At 47.5% G+C, this 20,106-nt stretch overlaps 1 long non-coding RNA gene across 2 annotated transcripts in view; it reads right to left on the bottom strand.

The window, feature by feature from the left end:
* Window positions 1-4,394: 4,394 nt before the first annotated feature.
* The window catches only part of LOC144173372 (uncharacterized), a 109,287-nt gene continuing 93,575 nt past the window's right edge, over window positions 4,395-20,106 (bottom strand). For both annotated transcript variants that reach the window (XR_013323237.1, XR_013323238.1), the window contains exons 5-7: window positions 18,280-18,336; window positions 7,532-7,582; window positions 4,395-4,804 (exon numbers count right to left, since the gene is read on the bottom strand). This is a non-coding gene — a long non-coding RNA (uncharacterized LOC144173372). The remainder of the gene's footprint in view (window positions 4,805-7,531; window positions 7,583-18,279; window positions 18,337-20,106) is intronic.

The following is a 20,106-nucleotide window of genomic DNA, read 5'->3' on the forward strand; positions in this document are numbered from 1 at the left end:
CGTAATGAACACACCCCTAAATTTACATCAAATTTCTCGAAAAGAAGTGCGATCATTGCGCTAGTAAATACGGTATTTCTCTTGTATTGACCTTTGATCTGGCTACTGGCAGATAGATGTTGACAAAATGGACCGAGAGAAGACCGCTTTCATTACACCAGACGGCCTCTATTAGATTAACGTTATGCCGTTTGGAGTTCCCAGTGCTCTGGCAACATTCGAACAAAGAGTGGACTCTTTACTGCGCGGTTTAAAATGAACAATGTGCTTAAGTTACCTGGACGATGTCATATTTTCGCCCTAATTTCAAACGCATCAAAGACATTTTGGTAATGTTCAGACGGACGGGCCTTCAGCTGAACTACTTAAAATGCCGCTTTGGCCGACCACAATCATCCTTGGCCATCTTGGTGGCAATAACGGGGTCCAGCCCGACCGTCAAAATGCACGTGCTCTCAAGCAATTCTCTGAGCCCCGCTCATCGAATGACTTCCGATGTTTTCAGGGTTTATGCTCTTACTTCCCGCGCCTAATACGGGGATTTGCGGTCATCGCGTTCGCTCTGACGGACCTTCTTAAAAAGGATGCTGAGGTCAGTTGGGGTGCATCTGAAGCGAGGCGTTTGCTAACTTGATATCCGCGCTCTCCATCTCCCCTTTCTTGGCTCACTTTGTCTCCAGTACCGACACCTAAGTCCTGGCTGATGCTAGTGGACATGGCATCGGCGCCATCCTAGCCCAGTGATAGGATGACCGACACCGTGTTATTGCATACACAAGCAAGCCTCTGGACATCCGCTTAACAGAACTTCTTAATTACGGAGAGGGAGTGCCTGACGCTGGAGTTGGCTGTAGCACAATGCCACCCGTACCTGTGGGGCTGCCCCTTCTCGGTGGTAACGGAACACCACGCTTACTGTTGGATTTCTTCTGTGAGAGTTCCAACGGGACGGCTGGGTTACTGGGAACTGCGTCTACAGGAGTATTCATACACCATAGTGTATAAATCTGGCCTCTTGCATCAAGACGCCGATGGCCTGTCCCGTTACCCTATCTACAACCCCGACCCTGCTACTTAGAGAACCTCGAGGAGTGTGCTCACCATAACGGATTTCTTGCGCCTTCGCGACAAGCATCACCACGATCCTTGTGTGCGAGCAAGTAACATTCGCCTAAACTCTGCCTCCCCCGTGCCTTCGCTGCACCGGTTGAATTTACGTAATGTGGTCCTCTATCGCTGTAACATCCGCCCCGAGGATTCAGAGATACGCGCTTGGAGGTGCTCCAACAACGTGACTTACCCACTGAAGACCACCTCTGGGTTTCGCGCACACAGTCGTTGGTGCGCGAAATACCGAGGTGGTTTCGGCTCGTCGCTACTTCTATCCAGGACTCTACCGGTCTGTCCGGCGTTCTGTGGCCTCGTGGGACCTCTGCCAACGCCGTAAAAAGCCTACGACATCCCCAGTAGGCCTGCTGCAACCATTCAACTTACCACTCGAACCCTTTTTTCGTGTAGGCGTCGATCGCTTTCGTTCCGTCTCGGTGTCTACTCCGCGCGGCAAGTGTATCGCAGTCGCCACTAATTACGCCACCGGTTGCGCCATCACACGCGCTTTCCCCGCCAGATGCGCCTCTGGCGTTGCTGAGTTTCTCCTCCGGGACATTATCTTCCATCGTGGCGCTCCTCGCCAGCTCCTTACTTATCGGCGCCGCTATTTTTGGTACCGGGTTGCCATTGATATTTTTCGTGCCGGCTCGATGCAACACAAGATCATGACTTGTTGCCGTATTCACATGAATTGTCTCACTACGAGAATCAACAGATCACTTACAGACATGCTATCAATGTATGTCTCCGACGAGGATCGTGATTGGGACGTGGTGCTACGGTACGTCCCATTTACGCACAATTCGTCCCGTTACGACACTGCTGGACATTCTCCCTTTTACCTGCTCTACAGACACGAGCCCGCTTTGCCATTGGACATTGCCTTGCCGAATTGAGTTCCAACTTCCGAATATGCCAGAGCCACAGTCGACCATGCCGACCATGGTCGACAAGTTGCCCGGTCTCACCTCGTCCTATCGCAGTTCTCCCTAAAAGCGCTTTATTCCCGGCATCGAAACTTTTATTCTCCCTTCTGACTCTTGTTCTTTTGTTGTGTCCGCCCTGTCGCATGTGGTTCTCTGAAAAACTGAAAAACGCTACCTCGTGATACTTCAAGTGACCACAGTCACATACGAAATATCTCGAGCCGCCCTTTCGCAAACTTGCCACCATAGCCCCGGAAAAACAGACATTGTCCACGTTTTCCGCCTCAAGCTACACCATCACCCCCACGCAGCCTCGCAGTAGGAAGCACCGGGGGAGGCGCTTCCTGGCCCCTCACACCATGGGGTGCCATGGGGGTTATGCCACAGTGTGTGTCACGCGCTTAGGAGTTCAACAATCATAAATAGCCCCATGTATTGTGGACATGTGCTAGGTCTTAGCGAAAAAGAAGAGGGCGCTGGACATTCTGGGCGCCGGGGGACCGCTGGAAGTAAAGGAAGGACAGGGCCATGCTGTGGCCAACTTGGTGCTCGCTTCTCTCTAAATACGTGTGCTAAATAGACACTCGGTTTCACGTCCGTAACAATATCTGGCACGGTTCTTGTGATTTATTAAGCAAAAAATAAAAACAAAGGATTAAAGCCAACGTGTCTAAAGCACAGGATCTAGGTCGTCGCAGGGAGAACGTTCGAATCCCGGATGTGACGTCCTTTTTTAAGTTTGTTTTACAGCAAAACTATATAACATTGAGCTTCGTCCTGTAGCGTTCGCAAAACATACCAAAAAAAATAGCGAGTGCACTTGAGCGTGCGCCTAGTGAAGAGCGCCGGGCGTCGTTCAGGCTCGCGCGATGGGTTGCGCCACGTGAGGAGCTTGAAAAAATACCAAGAAAAATACCAAGAAAAATACTAAACACACGTGAGCTTGTGCCTCGCGAGGAGGGCCCGGCATCATCCAGCTAGACCTTCGAGGGCGCTCTGCCCGGTGTTCCTGACGTGATCTCTCGCGCACTGTCCTCCCCACCAGTTCGCGTGAGTTCGCCCCTGAAATGGGAAGCACAGAAAAGCACGCGCTACAGATTCCGAGTTCGCAAAGCCGGCTACCGCCTGTTCTAGCGCGTTCGAACGCGGTTCACTTTGGGAGAAATGTGAAAGCCTGTGGACAAAATGGTCCGGGACTGCGAGTCATAGAGAACCTTCAAGGGCAAGTCCGGAAATCCATGTGAGGTGCAACAGTTGGGTCTGTGACGAAGGGAGAGGGTCCTACAGTTCTGCTGTTTCTCGAGCCTTGCGTCACTAGTGCAAGCTGGGCCACGTTCTTGGTTAGGTAATGTTTTCTACACTGCATTCACCATTTCGCGCTGCAACTTTCATTGATCCACGAGTGGCTTGGCAGACTGCGTGCTGACTGACAATGACGCGCTGGCGACGTCGCCTTGGCGTGATGAGGACGTCAGCACTGGCAGGCCGCAGGCATTGTGGCAAATGTCGGCCTTGTGCGAACACGCCTCCTACGACACATGGACGAGCCAGGAAAGCTCTCGCGGTAGGAGGGAAGAACATCGCAGTTCAGCATCTAAGGCGACTCGAAGGGCGTTCAGTCACTGCGTACGCCTGCGATAGTGAGTGTAATTATTCTAAGCAGTGCTGGCCGGAATATCTGACCAATTATACAGCCAAGAACATGGCAGAAGCGTGGTATGTCGATTACAAAGTGAGATCGAGAGTACCCAATCAAGGGTAAAATCGGATGCCCAAGCATGCCGTTGTAGAGAACCTCAACCGAAACTGGTTTGAATTCCAATCTTGAACATCGTCCAGTCACATCACACCTCGAACGCGGGTCACTGCTGTTACTTTTTTGCGGCCGAAACAAAGGTCGCTCGATATTTCTTTCTTCCTGGCTTTATAAATAAATACTGCTTTATGGACCGGATAAACAATGAACAGTGCGTTTATTTCAGCCAGTCTCTGCAATGCGAACAAAAAGAGAAGGTTGAAAAATTCACTTCGGTGTCTCTAAGTCGGGAGCGGTGTGGTCATCACGCACGCATGGTACGAAGGTAGTAACTGACAGAAGACTCCGCTAGCACTTTGCGTTATACCTAAAAACGAAACGAAAATCGGGTACAGGCGATTGGAAGCTTGCCAGAGGGTCTCGTTTCATGCGTGAAAAGTGACGCCGTAATTATATAGAGCTTCCCTGCAAACGCGCTGGCAAGAGCACTGCAATCACGCTGACGAGTCTTTGCTGATATATAGCACCGAAAAACACACTTTTTCATGGAAGTAAAACCATTTTTATTTTACATATTTTGTGCGAACAACTTCAGGCGTGGAACAGAAACTCATAAAGTAAGCAAGCAGTTTTCTGTCGTCGTCTGCAGTGTTTCAGTCACTTTAAAAACCTTGCGAAAATGTGCCTAATATTGCTGCAAGGTGGCTATCTACACAGAAAGGAATAAAGGACCTTTTAGAATTCCGCCACGAAAATATATGACTAGTGAGAAATCTGTAAGGATTCACGTACAGAATTTATTTCTTTTCTTTCACTGCTAGAATTTGGAGTGTCCCTCTCCCGCCAATATTGCTCCGAAATCGCGATTATTCTTTCACCATGACCTCAGGGTACCGAGCGTGAAGACAGCGTGGCATCAAATACTCCAAAAGTTCATGGCGATGCCTTTCCGGTCCCAGATAGTTTATCCTAATTTGTCGGCGAAGACTTGGATCCTATAGAGGACGAAGCACTGCGTGAGAAAGAGAAGAATTTGTTAACATCACAGTTTGCATGAAGTTCCTTCGAGAAATCACTGTATGTAAAGTACAAGGTGCTATTGTTGTGTTTCCGAACGTAGTTTACACACAAAATTTCTGAACAAGTGGGAACTTCAGGCGCAGCCATGAAGCATGTAGGTATTCGTGCATTCAGAATGACCTCCAACATTAATGATTATTGCGGTATTATTGTTACAAGATGGAATAAATAGGCAGCAGACCAATGCGTTATGTTAAGCTGATTGAGAAGACGCCGAACCCAAGTCGCACACCCCGGAATCCGTGCAGCCACAGCTCCTTGTTGACATTGTCACCATAGCCATCATTTTTCGCATCCTCTTTCCTACCTCCCCGAAATAGTTTAGTTAAACATGTCATGCCAGCCTAAACATCAGTGTCACCGTTTGTTCGTACGCGTGTTATGTACCTAATGTGCCCTTATGTTTGGAAACCTGAGTTCAAATGAGACTAGTAGAGAGGTGGAATATATTGAGTGTCTGAGGCCATGCTACACAATGTTATATCATAACGGGGGAGTATTGTTCAAAACACTATCTAAAACGGAGAACCCTGAGGCGTCCTTGCACTCAAACGATTATTTGCTGGCGGCTTTCGCGCATATCCCCCCGGTGCCTAAATGCAACAGCTCTGCATTGCTAAAAGACTCTACTACTTCCCTTGGTTTCCGGCCTACATAAATTGAGCAAGTAGCGCGTACAATACACTTAATCAAGGATAACAATATAACTAATTTCCTACAGCTATTCCGGTGACAAGCATAGAGACAAGGTGCGGCCAACAAACCACAGGTTTCAAATTAAGTTCCTGAAAACCGACTGCATCGCTAGATAATAAAATCTCTGTTCTTCCTAAGTGTCGTTTTTTTATGGGTCCTGGTGCGAGGTTCGAAGACACGAGAGCATTTAGATGTTCCAGTCATAATATTAACCTGTTCATTTGACTTGGTGGCGACGCGCCGTAAGCTTGAACGTATCTACGAATCTGAGTTACGTGAAGTGAATTTGTACGAATTATTCGAGGTCACGAAACAGCGGCTGTTTCATGATTTATAACAATTCTCAAACGGACAAAAAAGCTTTTAGCTGATTCTTCTGAGGGTTACTCAGTCTAGTGCACCTAATATTTTGGTTCGATGAAACAAATGGGTGACTTATACTCAGCGACTATCACCGCGGAAATGTAGTCGCTGAGTCCAAAGAGTTGACGTTGTTATCGCTGGTAATGGCGTGGGACACGTGAGCTGGACCATAGCGGTGATGCCTGGAAGTGCTTTATCATAACTAGGCCCCAAACATACCTGGGGGCTTTCAAGTCTGCGTACGTGCTTTGACGGTGAAAGCCTAGCGCTACTTATTACAACTTCTATACTGATAACATCATAAATGCGTATCTCCTCTTTCGTTTCTTTGTCTTTTGGCTCCAAATACTTCGACCGACTTTGTTTCTGCTACACTATGTTTGCGTCACTTTCTCCGTTTTTCATTTATTCACTTCAGTCGCGTCATAAAGCAGTCTTGCTGGAATCACTGCCAGCAAGCGGTAGCATGAACGCCACCACGACCCTAGAATCAGGTTTCTGCGGAGCTGGTGCGCACCTGCCCTGCTCACGTGTCACTACGTTCAGCCGTCACGGTGCAGGCGGTTTCTACAACTTTGATGCATCTATTTTGTAGGTTTGTGAAGTTTGTAAAACGGACACATAGCCCCTCATAGGTCCCTGTTATAGGCCATTGCTCCAAGTGGATATGTGCACGGAAAAAAAAGAACGACGTTTGTCCCGCCGCTGGCAAGGTGCCAAGGTACCGCAGTGGCTGCTAGTGAGGTGGAGAGAGGAGGTGGAGTGATTTCTAATTCCATCCGATGACACACGTTTTTTAACATTGCTTCGGCGGCGGCTATCATTTTCTTCACAGAAGGGCCACACCAACATGAACGACGACAACGGCTTTCGGTAGAATGGGCCACTTAAGCCTGCGACTTAAACCCACTCCGGCGCACCTACTGGTGTAGCATGGAAGACATTCTGTATCGTTCTTCTTATCGCACGAGTTTCTTACATTCACTCTTTTTTTGCATTGTTTATTAGGAGCTGTTCAACTGGCATTTTTAGATTTAAAAATTACGAGTACTGTAAACATTGCTTGTTATGTCATGAATCGAAAGCCATTATATTCCGTTGGCCCAAACATGTCCTCCGAATGTCATTTCATTCTTTTTTCTTTAAGCCTTTTTCCTTCTGCCTGGTTCTATCAATGCTCCGGTGCGTGCAGTACAGTGTCTAACGTTGATGCGCGGAACAGTGCCACAACTACAAAATATAAATTGTGATGGGCAAGTTCGTATCGATGAACAATAAACATTGAAATGCTCCTGTGAAGGCACACGTCACTTTCATGTTTTACCGGTTCCCATGAAAGAGCGATCACGCACATATTTTTGCCCAGTTCAGGTTCCAGCTATTTGGTGACTAAAAACTGTAGTTGCGTCTTGTCCCAAAAATATTTCCGTATGTGCCTTTTTGGCAATGTCTACGGGACACATACAATAATATTTCAATCATTTTGTACTCATGTAATAAATCTCTTAAAAAGTAGCCAGAACTGAGTATGTTTATTTTCAAACGATATATATTTAAAAATACGCAATTTTCAACCGGGTGTATGAAAGTCATCACTTACGTCAGCCAGAACACGAATGACCGTATTCCCAAGCGTGTTACTCTTGTAGTACTGCAAATAGAAGTAGAAAAAATTAATGTGGTTCCACTCAACCTGAAAGCTGTTATGTGTCGGAGCAGTGATTCGATAGAGGGGCTGTGGCGCTCTCTCGTGACTAGTTTCAGTATCAGCTTGGTGTGGATACCAAAAGTTGTCAAATGAGGGCGGCGCAGCCCCTAACAACAAGAGACACCGAACGTATGCCTTATAAGCCGGGGAAATTAATGCTTTGATTCATAACTAATGTTCCTCATTTTGTGCTATTGTGCACTTATTTGCGGTATAGCAACGGCGCCGTCTGGGGTAATAGCGCAGCGCAAGCATCAGTCCCAACACTGGATATAATAACGTATGCATCCGTAGCCCAATAGATTTGACAGCGGCTTTGTGACGCAAGGACCCAGTTTCGATTCCCACCGGGGGAAGGGGCGATCTTTCCGCAGCCTCCGATTGGGTGCCTGATCATTCTGCGGGACAACGGTGGCTAAATACCGTGACCCCGGATGACCTATGATGATAAGCCAGGCCGTTAAAGGGCTCCGCACTTAAGAATGATGCGTGTAGCCGATCATTACAATTTCTGCAAGGAAATAGCAACACGAATCGCCTGGGTGTGTGCGGTCTTTGGAAAAATCTGTCTTGTCAATGCTGCGTTGTCTCCCAGCCTCAGTTTAGACTGCGTGGCATCCGCGGAGCAACATTCTCTCCTGGCAACATTCCCCACGACTACCATCAGATCCTTAGTTTAGCTAGTCGGATGCATGAAACCAAGGTGGCCAGAACAGAGGTAGGCGAAAGAGCGTGATTGGCCACAGAATCCACTGACGGCACCGCACATCCCGCACTCAATTTAAGTGCAAGCTAGATTTAGGCGTGTCGGCAGGTGCTCGTCCTATTCATAGCGGTGAAAAACCTGACCCTACGTCAATGAACTGCTGTGACGACATGTACGCACGAATAAAAGCTATTGCACGCAACGCCCCTCGACTGTTTCCATGTGAAGCCACGCAGACGTACCAAACACCAGGGTGGCCAGTACCATGAATCGTAAGCGGACCTGGAGTTTCATCGAGTCGCTTGCAGATTATTTCAGCCAATTGGCGCTTTTTAAAACTTGTCTGCGATTTTCGTCAAATATCTTTACAATTCTCGCGACATTCACTAGCGCGTTCCTTGTCCGAATTACCCAAAACCCGGTGTGTACAAGTGCGGATTTCCAGGGATGCAATTTGTTAAAGCGTTATTAAGGAAAATAGCAGAGTTACCGCTGTCGTTCTTAGCCGTGGCCGTCAGGAACGGTGACGGCCAGGGCAGGTGACGGCCAGAGCAGTTGAATGATGAATAAGGCAGTTGAATGAAGCATCCCATATTTAGCGGCGTCCTGGATGTACGTTATGGCCTCAATTCTTGAGGCATCGCTTCCACGATTTTCAACTGAGAACAATGATATTGCAGCTTTAAAAAAAAAAAAAAACGCTCGTGATTCAGCTGAAGTGGAAGCTGGGGATTCTACAGATGGGTCAAACTAATGCCGCACATGCTGCAATAACTGTTTTTAGTTGAGGTGTGAAACGAACCATAGTTTGAAGAATAAATAAGTCGGCCAATAACGCACTGGTGTTATTACATTGCTCATAAACGTCCGACGTTACTACGATATAATCTGAATAACTGTTTTGGTTTATAGTGCAGTAGATTTTTGGGATAGACAACTTTTAATGTTCGTTATTTATTTTTCCCTCGGATTTGGTGGAGCTCTCGTAGTATTAAAATTCATGGATTTGTTTAGCGGTGCGTGCATTTACGCATTTATATAAACATTTACGAACTATAGAATTAAGATTCCCGACAAGAGTTTCACCGCGTTTTTGTGGTTCTTTTGGAATGGCTATTTGCTTGCTCGCTGGGCCACATACGGCCACCCTGCCAATCAGCATATTAAATGATCCAAGGACGTTCCGCCGTGGAAATGTCGATGAACAGGAGCTTTTAAGTCACTGGCACTTAGTAACAACTCCCACGACTACTTTGTAGGGAAGTATGCCTATTTTGCTTCCTGCGGCTGCTGACAGCGGTGCAGCAACTGTTCCTTTCGGCGGTGCGTACTCGGTCGTCTCCCTGCGGAATCTGCGCTTCGACCTTTGCGTGCCCTCAACGTTTGTTTCTCACTAAAAGGGGGAAGAGGACCGAGGAGGATCTCGAACATCTTCCTTTTCCCACCAGGCACAAAATAAACTTGTTTTCTCTCTCTCACACGCACCGTCTCTCGGGGTGGTATTCACTGACGTGGAACGCGTGCAGGCAACCATGTGTGGGCGCCGTCACTGGTACCGTCGGGCTCCACCAGATGGCGGTCTTTGTCCGTGCTAAGCACACGACGTGTGTTCGATGTTCAAAACTGTGCACCAGGGTACGCAAAGTAATGCCTCAAGCAGGGTGTAGAACCGAATTTTCCGGATGCAGTTCGAGTTCGGGTTCAAAACTTGCAGGTTCATTTCCGGGTTTGTGCAACGTAGTCAACCGCCGTGAGTACTTAGATAAGGTGGCGGGAAAGAGCCTCGGCCAAACATTACTGCTCTGGCATATCAGCTAAGCATAACGGCACCCAACAAACTAAGTAAAATATGTGCCTTAGTAGACAGAAAGAAACAAGGTTAGGAAGCCGGTAAACATGACAAGTGCTCGGTTAATTACAAGAACAAATATGTGCCATGCTGTGTCGGTTTTGTTTACAAAATCCCTTTGTCATGTGGTCAGTTTTATGTTGGCCAGACCGGCCGATGTTTAAATGTGCGTTTAAGAGAGTACTTTATTTCATTAAAATGCACACCCACATCTCATTTCTCGGATCATTGCCGTTCATGTTCTTCGCGCGCCTGTCATCCCCATTTCGATAAAACAGTTGTATTATTCCGTCATCACATTCAGCTTAAGCGAGATATTAGAGGCTTTTAACATAACCAGGCTGGGTGATAAGTGTGTTAGTAAGCCCTCTGTTTGCTCGAGAAATAAGTGGCTTTCTTTGATTGTTGTCAAACCGCTGCTGAGCACAAGGTCGCGGGTTCGATTCCCGGCCGCGGCGGCCGCTTTTCTGATGGAGGCGAAAAGCAAAAACGCCCGTGTGTGCGAGATTTCGGCGCACGTTAAAGATCCCCAGGTGGTCAAAATTAATCCGGAGCCCTCCACTACGGCGCGCCTCATCGCCTGCGTTGCGTCGGCGCGTTAAACCCTACAATCAATCAATCAATCAATCAATCAAATCAATCGATTGTTGTCAAACGTCGAAGCAAGGGTAAATCGTTCCTGTTATCTCTTTAAGTGTTCGAGTGTGATTCTCACCATTGCGCATGCGCAGATATGAATTTTTATGTATAAATATTTCTTTTTTGTCAATAAATCTCAGTTGATAGTCCTGTCCGGTTCTTTTCTTCGTTTCCTGTTTTAACGCGCTGTTTCCAACAAACCTTGTCGCTTTACCAACTGGCCCAACTCTCCATCCTGCCCATAAGATAACTTGGAAATGCTCAAACGATTTTTTTCTCTTTTCTGGTCTTGGCGTCCTTCGATCGCTGAAATTATGTCATTACAGCAGTGTAATGGCTATTGGCCGGCTGCCCTTCAGTTGCAGCAATGAACGCATTCGATTTACACTTAAAAAAAAATCGGCGCTCCTCGCACAAATGGTTCAAGGCTGGAGAAACAGCGAACTTGGTGGGTTCACCTTGCTTCTTCCGGTTTTGCTAGGCTTTGCTAAGTTCTTTTTATAGTTTTTGTTTTGTTCTGCGATGTTCTTTCTAAGCTAGGCTAAGCTTTTGAGGGGTGAGGGCAAGTTTAGCCAGATTTCACAAGGCCGTTCCGGTCCGCCCACCCCAGTGAGAGTGGATCCCTGGCGGTAAAAAAACTTGGTCGACCCCCAGCTCCGCTGTTTATCCAGCCTGGCATCACTGGTGCAAGTTGCACCAATATTTTAGAGTTTCAGCATCGCACGAAATTCTATTACCCTTAAAATGGTATAATAAGGGGTACACACCCGCATAAGCCCATTGTGCTCCCATCCGAGCGGGCGAGAAATTTCGCCGGCTTCACTGTTTTATCACCCCATCTGCAGTGGTGCGCCCTTTCCTCGCGGCGCAGTTTTTTGCTAACGACACTGGATCAAGTTCAAGCTTAAACCGCTGAACAGTTAAAACGAAGCCACGAAAGCAAAGCACAAACGGAAGGCGTAGCTGCTGCGAGTAGCAAATCATGCTGTGGCGCTCCGTGCTGGCGATAGCTAGAGCTTTGGCACGGCTCCCAGGCGCAAAGGAAAGAGCGAAAGCATCTATCAGAAATGTTGCAGAGTCTCTTTAACTGTATATTACAACTGCAAAATGTTTTCGATGGGAAGTCAACGATCTAAACACTAACTTAACGGAAATAAAAAAAGCTCGCAAGGAAGCTCAGGGCTGCTTGTGTGAGTCAATGGGTAAGCATTGCAAAATGTTTTCGATGGGAAGTCAACGATCTAAACACTAACTTAAGGGAAATAAAAAAAGCTCGCAAGGAAGCTCAGGGCTGCTTGTGTGTGTCAATGGGTGAGCATTGCTCTTTACAGCTGGAGGTTTATTTTTATAATTGAGTTTTTTTCGTTGACACAATTGAATTTAACTTTATTCTTGCCTCATAAACCCGCCGTTGCATACACCGCAGTTTTCTTGAGAAAACAAATAAAATGGCGCAGCTTGCACTACTCGTGTAAGGCTGGAGAAACAGCAGAGCTGGCGGTTCCTCTCCCTTCGTCGGAGGCCCGGCTGTTGAACCTTCCATTCATTTCCGAACTTGCCGCTGAGAGTACTTCATAATTGGTTAGTCAGGATAGTTTCCACCGCAGGCTTTCACATTTCTCCCAAAGTGGACCGCATTAGCATGCTGTAGAACCCGCTGCCAAGTCCAATGACACCGCCGCTCTACGAACCATAAAGAAATGCTGTGCATCGGAAATGCGATCGTAGCTCAATCATTTAGACAACGCTTCCATAACACGAGGGAGCCAGGTTCGATTGCGACCACGGGGGGAGCATGTATTTTGTCTTTTCAATCGGCTGCACATGTTATTGTTCCCCGCAGCTGCAAACCCCGTACTCTTCGGCCCTTTGTGGTGGCCCACTGGTTAGGTTACCGGTTTAACCGAGCAAAGTGCCGGGTTTCGCATCCCCAGACCTCCCTAACCACATTTGTTTAAGGCTTTGAGTTTTTTTGGTGGGACGAATGGACAGAGCTCGGCCTACACAGCTCTGCTGTAAAAAAAAACGAACTGTTCATTGTGATACTGGCTAACATCATGAAGGTGAACATTTTGACAGACTTCTGTCTGGTTGGGAAGTTACTAAACAGAAATTTAATTATGCTCCAACCAATCGTGCACAGACAAAACCCGAACGCAGCGCCGTCACCAAGCACTGTGAAGTGGCCGACCACAAAATTGACTTCTCCGGAACGGCCACCCTCGAAAGGGAACGAACTGGAGGAAGCGGCTTTTCCTTGAGTCGTGGCCCATTCATCGAACACCTGGGAACCTTAATCGCTAGCTTGAAACCCTCCCTTCGGTGCACACACATGGATTGCGTGCCGCAGCGAAGGGCTTTGCGCGAAGGCAGCAACAGTGAAAGGCTATAAGACGCAGCTGCAGTGTGGCTCCAGTCACCCCTGAAGAAGAAGTCGAGCCGGCTTCGAAACGTCAGGTTTTGTCTATGTACGTACGATTGGTTGGAGCGTAATTATATTTCTGTTTGCCTAAAGTCAGCGTCTGAGGAAGTGATGGCGTCATGAGCAAGCGCACGAAGGCGCGCCATACTCTGGCGGCATCTCGTAGCGCGTCGCCGCTGGGAAGCGCATGTCGCGCGGCCTCGGCATACGGCACTGCCCCACACACTTTGGCCATACTTTCATTACTTGTTCGGTCTGCCTTTGGTGGCCTCTTCGTTCCCTCGGTTACAACGATGCCGACGCTGAGGGACTACGCGAAACCACAGGAGCGAGCACTTAAGAGCTGCGCTGTAACACATAGCTCTGCGTAGAGGCTGCGGTGCCGCCATATGATCCACTCCTCTCGCCGACCAGTGACGGGACTCACTTCGTCTCCAAATAAGGCATCCTCGCCGTAGTCTTCTGGCAGGTGGGCATGTAGCCTTCCTGGCATTGGGAATCGCCTCGGTGTCGCCGACGTCCCCTTCCCCTCTACCCCGCTGTGTCATCCTTCCAGAAAATCTTCTGACAATGGGCAGCCTCCGTGCAGGCTACCCATTGCCCCATTTGTCACTAAACTGACGTCCCGACCGTCCATCGTCGTTTTTTGGTACCATCGAGTGTCACCAAGGTGCGGCATTGTGCTCCCCTACCACATTAGTGGCTCGTGGTGTGCCGCCCCTCGACTCCAAATCATACATCCTCGCCGAAATTTTCTGGCTGGAAGGCAGGCAGGCAGACAGGTAGTTTACTGGCAAGCGGGAAGTCCTTTGGTGGGCAGGTAACTTCTCTGGGTAACCGAGAACCTGCCCACCAGCTGTATTTTTTGGTACCATTAAATGTCTACACAGGCACACTCACACTCACGTGCACACGTATTTTCGCACAATGGGGAAAACAAAATTCGCATTGAAAAAAAGTGCTTGCAGATATGCGGTTTTCATGTGCCTATAGTTTCAACTGCATTTTTGCCTTTAAACAAGGTCGTTAGCGTGGCTAGAACTCGAAAACTGTCCGGCGTGGGCGTCAGCCTCTACTGTCAAGCATAACAGGTGGCGTATAGAGCGATTTCATTGCCAGCCTTCCATGTGCTAACAGATTTGCTAGAAGGGAAGAACGACTGTAATGACCCCCTGTGAACCAACTGTGAACAGTGGGTTCACAGCTACCATCATCCTCCATAAGGAGAGCAGTAAAATACCTATAAGGAAGGGCGTCAGACCAGGAGACACAATCTCTCCGATGTTATTCACAGCATGTTTAGAAGTGTTCAGAACATTGGCTTGGGAACAGGTGGGAGTAGCGGTTAATGGAGAATACCTCAGTAACCTCAGATTTTCTTATGACGTTGCCTTGTTAACTAGCTTGGCGGACGAATTGCAAAGCACGCTTACCGCACTGGAGAAAGAGAGTAGAAACGTGGGCCTAAAAATTAATATGGGGAAAACTAAAGTAATGATCAAAAACCTCGGAAAAGCGCAGCAGTTTGAGATAGGTGGCGAGGCAGTGGAAGTGGTAAGCGAATATGTCTACTTAAGACAAGTTGTGACCCCGGATCCCAACCATGAGGCAGAGATAATTCGAAGGATAAAAATGGGGTTGAGTGCGTTCGGCAGGCATTCTCAGATGATGAATGACAGCCTACAGTGCCTGAAGATGAAAGTGTATGACAGCCACATCTTACCGGTACTTATCTACGGGGCAGAAACTTGGAGGCTCACTAAGGGGGTTCAACTTAAATTGAGGACGACTCAGCGTACAATGGAGCGGAAGATGATACGTGTAAAATTAAGGGACAAGAAGAGAATGGAGTGGATCATGGAACAAACGCGTGTTAAGGACATATAAGTAGAAATTAAGAAGAAGAAATGGAGGTGGGTAATGCGAAGGCAAGATAACCGTTGGTCATTAAGGGCAGCATAGTGGATCCCTAGAGAAGGCTAGCGTGGCAGAAGGCGGCAGAAAATTAGATGGGCAGAGGAGATCGAGAAGTTTGAAGGGACAAATTGGTCGCTGTTAGCACAGGACTGGGATAATATGAGATTAATGGGAGAGTCCTTTGCCCTGCAGTGGGCGTGGAAGGGCTGGTGTTAATGATGATGAGGAAACTAGTTAGTTTAGTAAGTTTGAGAATTGCGCAAAACTGAGGGAACTTTTATAATTGCTATTTATCGGAACCAGTTGGTACTGTCGCCTTTTATAATACTTCTTAAAACACAACCGTATTGGTATCCACCAGCTTAGAAAACGGAGTAGCTTTCATAGCAAGCAGTGCGCAAAAGGTAGCGTTTCTTTAACGGACAGATGTCTGTATGTGGTTTGTACACTTTGTTTTCCCGCTGTGCAAACGAATCCTTAACATGTGTTTGCAGTACCACCACGTAATGCCGTCGGATGCGGTTATCCTGGAGCTGCTATTGAACGCGTTAATCAATCCGTGCGAAGGCACCGCGCAGTGGATGCGAAGCTGCACCAAAACAGGCCCAAAACAACCATCGCTAAAGCAAACTATAAAGCCCTTACAGCCGACGCAGCCGCCGGCGAGCTAGCACTTCCGCGCGGGGAACGCTGGTTAAATTGGCTGCGCCATTTCTAGTGTGCTCCGTGAGTGAAACCCTCCACCAACCCTGCCCCCCCGCCCATCCGCCGCGTTGGGAGTTTGTTGTCCCGCACGCCACGAAAGAATCGTTGGCTGGAAGAGCTAGAAAGCTTTACTTTAAAATATCTCCAATACACGCTGTGAGGTGGTTAGAAAGCAAAGGTTTACACAACACCCACAACAATTGCCCGTGCGACGGCACATGAATTCACACACGCGGCTCTACAAAGAGCGAAACCTGAAATTCTGCCAGCCGTTACGTGGAATTCGCGGGGGTGGCGCCCCGAAGACCGGAGCGTCGGCTACGACCGGGTTAGAGCAGCGGCCGACCGAACCACTGGAGCCCAACTCCAACCGTGCGTCGGCAGAAAACTGAGAGGAGCGTCTTTCGAAGGGTGAGTGAGCGGAACCCAGCCATCCTGATGTGCTAGCTACGGGCTACACGACTGCGCCAGACAAGCGCAGACACCGAAAGAATTCGGCATGTGAGCTCAGTGATTCCCGTTTATACCAATTTAAACTAGTTAGTTTAGTAAGTATGAGAACTGGGAAAAAGCTTAGGGAACTTTGAGAATCACTATTTATCACATCCACTTGCTCCTTTCAGCTTTTGTAATACTTGTTAAAAACAACCAAATTGGTATTCACGAATGTAGAAAATGGAGTCCCATTCGTGCAAGCATGCGCAAAAGGTGGCGTTTCTCTAGCGGCCAGATGTATGTATGTAATCTCTACGTTTTGTTTTCCCGCCCTGCAAAGCAATCCCTAACGTAGATTTGCCGTACGGTCACTTAATTCCGTCGGGTCCAGATTATCCAGGAGGTGCTTTCGAACAAGTCAATCAAGCCGTGCGAAGGAAGCGCGCAATGGACGCGAAGCACGCCAGTACAGGTCCAAGCAACCGTCACTAAAGCAGCCGACTGAGCCGTCCCTCCAACGCGCCCGCCGGTGGGAACAGGCACCCGCGCGCGGGGAACGCTCGGTAATAGTGCCGTATCGCCGCGCCATGTACACTGCGCTCCGGTAGTGAAAACTGCCCTTCCCCTTCCCATCCGTGTTTGAATTTTTTGTCCCGCACGCCACGGAGGAATCGTTTGCTGGTAGAGGTGGAAAGCTTTGTTTTAAAACTAGGCTTGCAGCTGCGGTGATGCCTATTAAGGGTGACAAAGGAACGTTTAGGAAGGATTCTTCCTCGCCTTCGTCAAAACATGGCTGGAGACATCCGTATTATATCCAGCCATGACTGCTGCAGTGGAAGGCTGCATCCTCGTCGTCACTGGCAGCGAAATCTTGTAATCTTCTGATTCGGCAAATGATGACAGCGCAGAACCCACCCCTGCAGTCGGTAGAGCATCTACGTATTCGATAAAGAAATAGTATTTTAAAATGTCTGCCATGGGTGTTGTAGGCTAGCTGTACCGGACTCCACTTTCTCCGTCTGTTCCTCGCTCCATTCTTGAAGCGAGATGGCCTTGTGTGTAGATGGCAGGTGCATTTCTACCGGGTGCCAAGCCGCCGTTGGGGTGGTGCTGAGTTTGAATCATCCGTGACGCAATCTGGTAGTGTTGAAATGCACGGGATTTTTTATATGTAGACTTCTATGGAGGTTGAATGAACCAAATCGTATAGTTTGAATCATCCATAAATTTGATTTACTGAAGTTCGAATGATCAAACCTTAACTCTATTTTGACTATTTTTAATCTTGTGTCGTCTATGCTCAATGCGGAAGTAAAACTGGGTCAAATGTTTACCTAGCAGCGAATCTGCGGTTTCTCTTCTTAAACGCAAAAACGGTGGTTCATTTGTAATGCCCGGGCATTAATGAAACATTTCTCGTAAAATTGTCGTCGAATTCTGATATGGAGAATACTCATGCAATTCCTAAAATCCATGTTGGGAATCACAAAGCAATGTCAGAACTTCAAATGCTAGTAACTCTACTTTTAACAGTACCTAACTATGCAACAAGAAAAAAAAAACAATTTGAAGAACCAAAAATTTAATCCCTGATTCAATTCCTGCTTTTAGCTCTGAGGCCACCACTCCAATCATTCAGTTTGGAACCAAAAATTAGAAAATTATATAGCATGTGCTACCCATGAAGACAAATACAGTATAAACGGTTATCTATGTGGTCCTAAAACCTGAATTTCTTTTATCACAAATGATAGCCATTACAAGACGAAAAAGCCAGAGCGCAAAATTAAGCCCGTTTTTTTCTCTTCTCATGCCGAGCTGTTTTCTGACCCTCCAGTTTCGTCCGTAGGGGTGGAAAAAAATGGGTCGCGTTCGGCAGTATGGCGGAGCCGAAATTGTGCAATTTCATAAGACATGTGCGTTTTCATTCTTAGGGAATCTAGAAGTTTGCACTGTGATTCACGTACTAGAGCACGAAGTGAGATTCCTTCGTCGTCTTTGGCTCCACGAATCCGTCCCCACAGCTGGAATAGAAAAAAACATTTTGTTGTGAAATATGCCGTTACATAATAAAAATATTACAGACATGAAATTTTCTGCTATACAACAATGGTAATTGGCTGCATTCCGTAACCGTATATCGGTGACTAATAACGTTTGTTGTTGCACTGGATAAATAAAGTTATTGCAAGTATTTAAGCCGATAGGGAGGCGGTTTGTATGCACAAAACGACAACAACAATGGTCGCGGGTGGCTATGAAATAGTTTGGACAAACAGTGCACCTGCATTACGATACCAGAATAAAAAACAAAGAAGTCTGCAGTCATAAAGGTCATCACTGAATAAGCCCTTATACATTGAACACAAATAATATTTAGCCATTTACGTCGATGAAGAATGAACTCGTACTTGTAATGAGCTTTAACACAGGACGAAGAAGGAAAAGACAAAATACACGCTAGACTTCAACTTGGTTTATGCCAAAAGGGAACAAGAAAACACGAATTATATGCCTTATTCTGAAACATTAAAATTCACGAAATTCAAATAGGTGTGGGACAAATTTTTAGCACATTTCATATTAAATATTCCTGTCGCGGAAGATGAAATATTGATGAACCTACTAATGTGACGAGTGAAACTGAGAGCTCGGCTTTCGATCGTCGGCACCTGCATGCACGGACATCACCTATTTATGAATGCTCCGACACTGACACCTGCCTTCGAATCTAAATTCTTTTAAAACATGTTTCTTTGGTAACCAGCCGAAAAAATGGCCCAGGTGGAAAACTTGTATTCCTAGTAACTTGTAAACCTAGTGACCACAAGCGAAAGCTGTATTGCACGCGCAGATAACCAGGCCTCTCATCATTTAAGGCGAGACTAAGTGATCAAGCGTCGCCCAGCAGGCGTTATACCATCACCTAGTCACGTGGTACAGCAGCGGCTAGGCTCCGAGAACAGCCTATCAGCCGCGGATCACATGCTCGTGCAACATTTACAGGCACATGTAATCACAAGCGCCTGTCTCTTTGGTGACTCAAGGTCATTGCGACGTGATAAAAGAACTGGCGAGACATGGCGTAGTAGACCTTTGGCAATATTAACATTTGCCTTCATGCAGTGGGCATTAGTTCTATTGGCAGATGGCAGGTGCCAAGCGCTGTTTGCAGCCATTAACCCTATAATTGGAGGCCGATAACGGCCCCGCAAGGCCACTGTCATGTGTCATGGGCACCCCCTGTGGGGCATACATCAAACCACCCCGGGAAAGATAACAAAAAAAAAAAAGGGAATTCGAAGTGCGCGCCAAGACCGCACTAATAAACGACCTACGCACAGGAGCCCTTAAGGCATCATGACAAATAATGGTAGCGAGCCGGGCAGCCAACCCGAGTACGCCACGCAGGAGCAATATGAGAACTGTTTGTTGTCAGAAACGAGACGATGGTGTTGTTAAGAGATTTGTTTGGACTGGTTTTGGGCGGGTGATTGCTTGAGCGGTTTGATTTAGGGTCTTCAGTGTGTGTGTATTAAATCTGTGCTTTGTTAAACCCGCCAACGGCTCCCCTGCGTCTATCAAGGCCAGTGCAAATTTTTTACACAGCTCAGGGGACCGCTCAGCGTCTGAGAGTGTCAACGCGTTCTCTAAGGCGCAGCCGAGCACCGGGATTTCAAACCAACTGGAACAGCGCCCTCTCTGTGCTGTTGATGAAGAGTCAGAACTACTGCAGTGGTACAAGGAGGCAGGGTAGGGGGAGTAATCTCAGGAAAAAGACGTTGGGAGATTCG

The sequence above is a fragment of the Haemaphysalis longicornis genome, unplaced genomic scaffold (genome assembly GCF_048455015.1).
Source record: "Haemaphysalis longicornis isolate Haplotype H1 unplaced genomic scaffold, Haemaphysalis longicornis Haplotype H1 scaffold_3, whole genome shotgun sequence".
Classification (NCBI taxonomy): Eukaryota; Metazoa; Arthropoda; class Arachnida; order Ixodida; family Ixodidae; genus Haemaphysalis; species Haemaphysalis longicornis.